General features: G+C 42.0%; 1 pseudogene; it reads right to left on the reverse strand.

Moving 5' to 3' along the window:
- Positions 1-6,017: 6,017 nt before the first annotated feature.
- LOC118631902 lies at positions 6,018-6,621 on the reverse strand (annotated as a pseudogene).
- Between the last annotated feature and the right edge of the window lie 990 nt (positions 6,622-7,611).

Below are 7,611 nucleotides of genomic sequence, written 5' to 3' on the forward strand. Positions count from 1 at the left end.
ATCTTTATTATTTCCTTCCTTCTACTAACTCTGGGTGGTTGTTTTTTTTTCCCTCTCTTTCTAAATATTTGAGTTGTTGGGTTAGATAATTTATTAGAAATTTTTCTTCTTTCTTGAGGTAAGCCTGTATTGCTATGAACTTCCCTCTCAGGACTGCTTTTGCTGTGTCCCATAGATTTTGTATAGTTGTGTGTTTATTTTCATTAGTTTCCAGAAAGTTTTTTATTTCTTTTTTTTATCTCATTGGTGACCCATTTGTTGTTTAATAACATGCTATTTAGCCTCCATGTGTTGGAATATTTTTATTGCAATTGATTTCTATTTTCATACCATTGTGATCTGAGAAGATGCTTGATATGATTTCAATCTTCTTGAATTTGTAGAGACTTACTTTGTGTCCTAACATGTGGTCTATCTTCAAGAATGTCCCAAATGCATTTGAGAAGAATGTATATTCTGCAGCTTTGTGGCGAAATGTTCTATAAATATCAATTAAGTCCAACTGATCTGGTTCATCATTAAGAGACTCCATGTCCTTGATATTTTTTTGTCTGGAAGATCTATCCGGTGGTGTCAGTGGGGTGTTAAAGTCACTCACTGTGATTGCATTGCTATCATTCTCTCCCTTGAAGTCCTCCAGAAGTTTTAAAATATATTTTGGTGCTCCTATATTGGATGCATATATGTTTACCAGGGTATATCCTCTTGTTGGATCTATCCTTTTAATATTATGTAGTGACCTTCTTTGTCTCTTATTATGGCCCTTGTTTTGAAGTCTATCTGATCAGATATGAGTATCGCTATGCTAGCTTTTTTTTTTTTTTTTCATTTCCATTTGCCTGGAAAATTTGTTTTCATCCCTTCACGTTCATCCTGTGTGAGTCTTTTGTTGTGTGGTGAGTCTCTGGTAGACAGCATATATATGGGTCATGTTTTCTTATCCAATCAGCTACTTTATGTCTTTTGATTGGAGCATTTAAGCCATTTACATTTAAGTTTATTATTGATAGGTACTTATTAGTTATTCTTTTTATTTTATGCCTGTGTTCCTTTCTCTCTTTTTAGTTCTTCTTCTTACAACAGTCCCTCTAGCATTTCTTATAGTTCTGGTTGATGGTGGTAAATTCCTTTAGCTTTTTTTTGGTCTGTGGAGCTCTTTATTCCACCTTCAATTTTGAATGATAGCCTTGCTGGGTAGAGTAGTCTTGGATTCAGACCCTTGCCTTCATTACTTTGTATACTTTATGCCATTCCCTTCTGGCTTGCAGTGTTTCTATTGAGAAGTCAGCTGACAGGTCAGTGTGTATCAGATTAGACTGCTATGCTTCCCAGACTGTTCTGGTGGGTGGTGCCTCTTGTCTGCAGTGGGTCCCGGAGGATTGACAACTGGCCACTGATGTTGTTCTGTTGTGGTAGGTGCTGCTGGGATGTGTGTGTCCTCAGGTACCACTGTTGCCTGGTGGGGCTCAACTCTCGATCATTTGCTACTGATGCTGCTGAGGGCAAGTGTCAGCTCCCAGTTTCCGTGGCTACTACTGCTGCTGCTGCTGCCGCCAGGGGATGCATCTAAGCTACCAAAGAGCAATTATTTTTTAAATATGATCCCAGAAGCACAGAAAATAAAAGCAAAAATAGAAAATTTAAACTAAAAACCTTCTGCATAGCAAAGGAAACCATTAAGAGTAAAGAGACAATCTGTAGAGTGGGAGAAGATACTTGCAAACCATACAGCTGATATAGGTTAATACCCAAAATATATAAGGAACTCAACTCAATAGAAAAATAGAAAAGTAATGCAGTTGAAAAAAAATGGGCAAAGGAAGAGACAAGTTTTTGAAAGAAGACATATAAATGGCTAACTGATATATGAAAAGGTGCTCAACAGTCTAGTCATCAGAGAAATGCAAATCAAAACCACAATGTAATATTTAGATATTTCACACCTTTTAGAAAAGCTATTTTTAAAAAGACAAATGGTAACAAGTGTTGGCGAGGATGTAGAGAAACGGAAAACCTTGTGCGTGGTTGTTGGGATTGTAGATTCATTCAGCCATTATGGAAAACAGTGTGGAAGCTCCTGAAAAATGAACAATAGAACTACCAGATTGCCCAGTAATCCTACGTCTGGGTAGATATGTAAAGGAAATAAAATCTGTATCTCAGAGATATCTGCACTACCATGTTTATTGCAGCATTAATTTAATAAAATCCAGAGAGACAAAAGATGAGTCAAAGTGGTTATGGTCTATATCCTATTATGCATAGATATTTAATGTTGGAAAGAAAATGAAAATGAGCAAGGGCAGGGAAATTGATGAGGGTATTAATTACTTTTGAAAGAGCCAGAGAGGAGTGGAGACCATTCAGACTCCATAATGAAGCAAGAAGCCAGGGAGTGGATTTCCTCAAACTCTAAAAAGGTTTCAGATTCACAGACAGCAGAGCTGGTGAGCAGGGCGGGAGTTTCTCAATTAGAAACAGATCTCTTCTGTTGCAATCCTGGTATTTCCCTTGTGGATTACAGCAGTTGGAAAAAAATTTTTAATTAGACACCCAATCCCTACTTTTTCCAAGTTCACCTCCTACATTTTTGCTTCCTACTTTACTAAGGCTCCCAACCCACCCAACTTTTGTGTTATTTCTCTAGCCCTCCTTTCTGGTCTCTGGTCAGAAGAGCAACCCGGATGTACCATCACATGCCTCACAATGGTGCTAGGCTGTTATGCATCACTGCTTACAGCTTTTCTGGAATTGGTTCAGCCAAGAAAGGGTCTGATTCAAGAGTAGGCTGGACCACAAAATCCCCAGGAAGTAAGTAACCATGGCCTACTTTTTCTTTATGGCTCCAAGTTTTCATTTCTTTCTTTCTGACCTGACCTGACTTGACCTATTCTTTCCCTCTGTGTTAAATATCAAATACAAGCACCAGAGATCCAATACTGGAATTGTGGTGTGAAGAGCTTCTCAGCCCTACTCCCCAGTAAAGCATCCTTAACTGGTGAAAATTATTATTTTTGAAACCAACTATTTAAAGTCTTTGGAAATTGTCTTGAGGACATAAAACAAATGAAGAAATTTTAATTCAAGAAAATCTAGCACTGTCCAGGTTGCTTGGTTGGCTGGAGTGTAGTTCTGTACACCAAAAGTTTGTGGGTTTGGTTCCTGGTCAGAGCATATACCTAGGTTTTGGATTTGATCCCCTGATGGGGTGTGTATAGGAGGCAACAGATCAATGTTTCTTACATTGATCTCTCTCTAAAAATCTTCTCTCTCTTCTTTCCTCTCTCTCTAAAAATCAATAAAAATATATCCCCAGGTGAGGATTTTAAAAAATGTTTAAAAAAAAAATCTTCTAAATCTCTTTGAGAACCATGAGAGTCTATGGCTATGACCTGCTCACTGCTTCTCCCTGTACCCAGGTCAGTATGTCAGGAACTCCACTCTAGGTTGGTGTGGCCAAGAATATGGGCCCTCCTATTACTCCAGCTCCCTGTCAAAGACTATGGTACCTCTCCTGTAGTGTAGGCTGCCAGCATTTCTCAGACCCTAGGCTCTGTAGAGGTGAGTGCAACCAAGAAATTGGGTGCTCCCTTCCTTCAACCAGCCCCCTTCTAACCTAGACATAGCAGGTGAGGAATACTGGGCCCCTTAAGTCCTTGTCCCAGCTTACTTAGAGGGCAAGATTCTACTCTGGGAGAGACAAGCCACGATGACCTGTTCCTGCCTATCATGCTGCTCATAAAGCAGGGTGTCAGTTTGAGAGAATTGTGCTACTTACACCAACTACCAGCTCTGAAGTTTTTCCCAGAACAGGCAGCTCTCCCCAAAGATAACTTTATTTGAAACAGTGTGATGAAGTACCTGCCTAAGGGTGTTCTTGAAACCAATGGCGGTTGTGGTCATAAGCAATAAGAGGAGGCTGGTAGCTACATGAGATTAGAATTAAATCATAGGTCAGTTAGATTACCAGAGAGAACCAGGAAAAGAGACAGCTGAAAGTAGCCATCCTGGAGTTGGAGTGTCAAGGGTCTTGAAGACTGGCCTCAAACATTACTCCTGCAAAGAGGTCTGGAGCAATTTGTGTACCAGGATATTTTTTAAGACAATGAAGCAACCAACTTTCAATTAGTGGAGCCTAACAGCTGGATGTGATACCAACAGAGACAACACAGTTTAACAGAGATCAGGAAAAAAGAGAGCTCTGCTGAAATTACTGTCCTCTCAGAGTGTCTGTGTAAATGTCCAAACTGTGCCTAAGACCAGCTTCAGAGGCTTCATACTATGGGGAAAATAGACTTCCCTAAAATAGTCCAGCCAAGTTACTAAACAAACAACCAAACAACATCATGCAGCCTCAGATAGGTGTAGGGAAGAACCAGTATCTAGCATTGCTAAAATACATTATTAAAATTCCTAGTTTTCAATAAAAATTTGCAAGATGTTCAAAGAAACAGGAAAGTGTGACCCAGAACAACAACAAAGAGCAAGTAACCAAAACTGCTTGTGAGAAGGAACAGATGTCAGACTTATCAAAGACTTCAAAGTATTTACCATAAATATGTTAAAAGAATTAAAGGAAACTATGCTTAAAGAAGTAAAGGAAGGTATGATGACAGTGTCTCATTGAACAGAGACTATCGATAAAGAGACAGAAACTGTGTATATAACTAAATAGAAATTCTATAGTTGAAATGTGCAACTAAAAAGAAAAGTTCACTTGAGAGCCTCAATAGTAGATTTAAACTGGCAGAAGAAGGAATCAGCAAACTTGAAGATAAATCAATAGAGATTATGCAGTCTGAAGAATAAAGAGAAAAAAGAATAAAGAAAATGACCAAATACTCAGAGAAATGTGGAACACCATTAAATGTATCCAATATATGCATAATACAAGTACCAAAATGATAGAAGATAAAGGAGCAGAAAACAAAATGGCTAAAAACTTCCCAAATTTGATGATGTATATTAATCTTGAAAAATAGGAACACATTTAGAGGACTCACATCAGGACTGTGTGGTACTAGCATATGGATAAACATATAGATCAATGGAATCTATTTGAGAGTCCAGGAATAAATCCTTGCATTTATGGTCAACTGATTTTCAGCATGGGTGTCAAGACAATTCAATAGTCTTTTCAACAAATAGTGCTGCTACAACTGTATAGCCACATGTAGTACAATGAGCTTGGATGTATTCCTTACACTATGCGCAAAAAAGGACTTAACACAAATCAGAGATCTAAATGTAAGAGCTAAAATTATTGAAAGAAAATATAGGAGTAAATCTTTGTGATCTTGCATGATGCTAAGCTTTCTTGGATAAGCACAACTGACAAAATAATCAATAGATTGGAGTTCATTAAACTTTTGTGCTTCAATGGGACACCATCGGAGAACCCAAAAAATGGAAAGGAATATTTGCAAATCATATATCTTATTTTACAGGATGTGTATCCAGAATATGTAAAGAACTACAACTCAGTAATAAAAGACAACTAACCGTTTTTTGTTTGTTTGTTTTTGACAGGCAATGTCACTTTTGTTGTTGCAGCTACCACTGGGTAGGGCAGGATGAAGGAGAAGGGGGAAGGGACCAGGAGTGAGTTCTGGTCTGGGTAAGGGGTGAGGGTGCGGTTGTAGAACAGCCAGGTGCTGCCTGAAGGTGCAACCCTGGGAACAGTTGTGAGGTGGCTCCAGGCTCCCGGCTGCTCCCAGCTGTGTGATTCGGGGCTGGGAGCTTGGAGTGTTAATGATTCCAGGGGACTCCAAGACTAGCCCTCCACAGGGGTGGTGGGCCAGGGAACCTCCTTCCTCAGGCCTCAGAGAGGTTTCGCTTTAGTTCAAGAATCTCAGCCCCAGGGGTAGGGGCCTGGTCTCTGTAATGACCATCTGTTTGAGAGGCAGTTCAATTACAGACTGGGAACTGGGTCCAGCCTAGCCAACTGGGCAATAAGGTCAGCGCCCAACTCTGTCCTGTGCTGATGGGGCATTCTGGGCAGGCAGGGCCTCATGCTGTCAAGTCACCATGCAGAGGCTCGGGGTAATCTACCAGAGGTTGCAACTGCGACTGCAACTGCTAAGGGCCATCTCGACTGCTCTCTGGAAGATGGTGTGGACGTTTCCATAGAGCCATGCTGGAGGTAGGACACTTCACCCATGGACCCTGCCATCTCCTGGCCCCTGTGTTAGGTCACGGGCTTCTTCACCAATGACCTGTCCCTGGCACAGGTCAGTCTTGCAGCCCCCGACAATGAGCACCTCCTTGCAGAAATGACTCACCTCTGGGTACCACTGGTTAAAGATATTGTCAAAGCTGTGTGGGCTGGTCACGTCAAAACAGAGGAGCAGGACACTGGCATCAGGGTAGAACAGGGTCGGTGGTCATAATTGACTTGTCCTGCAGTGTCCCAGATTTGGAGGTGCACAGGTTTGCCCTTTGTTTGCAGATTAACAGCAAGCCACATAAACACTGTGGGGGTGTAGCTCGTGGGGAAGGCCCAATTGACAAAGACCATCAGCAGCAATGTCTTCCCAAGCAGCTGCTGTCGCCCACCAGGACCACCTTGACCCACCAGGCACCTGGCGAGTCTTCTCCCTGTGGGGCCTGAGCAGGCTTCATTGTGAGTCCTGCTGAGAGGCCCCCCAGAGTGGTGTCCACCTGTTGACAGCCAATTTAAAAATGGGCAGAAAGCTAGCTGGTGTGGTGCAGTGGCTTAAGCATCATTCCATGGACTGAGAGGTCCCTGATTGATTCTTGGTCAGGGCACATGCTTGGGTTTTGGGCTTGATCCCCAGTAGGGGTCATGTAGGAAGCAGCTGATCAATGTTTCTCATATAATGCTTCTCTCTCCTTTCCTCTCTCTCTAAAAAAATCAACAAAAATATATTTAAAATAAAACAGGGCAGAGGGCCCTGGCCATTTTGGCTCAGTGGTTAGATTGACCTGCAGACTGAAGGGTCAGAGGATCAATCCCCAGTCAAGGGCACATATCTGGATTATAGGTTGGATCCCCTGGCCCCTGCATGGGGGAGGCAACCAATGGATGGCTCTCTCACTTCAGTGTTTCTCTGTCTCTCCCTCTCTCCCTTCCACTCTCTAAAAAAGTCAGTGGAAAAAGATCCTCAGATGAGGGTTAACAACAAAAAGTAAAACAAAAAACGGGCAGAGGATTTGAATAGAAATTTCTCCAAAGGGAAGATATATTAGTTGCCAGTAGGCACAAAAAAAGGGCTCAAATGATTAGCCATGAGAAAAATAAAAATGAAAACCAAAATGAGAAAAACATGGCAGCAGGCAGGACCAGAGCGAGAGTGAGTGTGTGAGAGTGTGAGCTAGTGTGAGAGAGAGTGTGAGTGACATGAGTGTGGACAGCAACTTTGAGAAGTGCAGAAACGTGGGGCAGAGGGTTCCTGTGCTGTGGACGGGGAGCAGCTGGTTACTGTGGTAAGTGGCTTGTCAGGGTGCTTCTCTCTGAGTGGCCAGATGGCCCTGCCATTTTGGAAGATCCCTGGTCTTCTCTGCGAGGAGGCAGCAGGGAGCAGTTAGGGCCGAGCAACCTGAGTCCACCAGTGCGCTTTGCACCAATGCGCCTTGCACCATTGGACCAGT

This window comes from Molossus molossus, unplaced genomic scaffold (assembly GCF_014108415.1).
Source record: "Molossus molossus isolate mMolMol1 unplaced genomic scaffold, mMolMol1.p scaffold_m16_p_16, whole genome shotgun sequence".
In the NCBI taxonomy this organism is placed as follows: domain Eukaryota; kingdom Metazoa; phylum Chordata; class Mammalia; order Chiroptera; family Molossidae; genus Molossus; species Molossus molossus.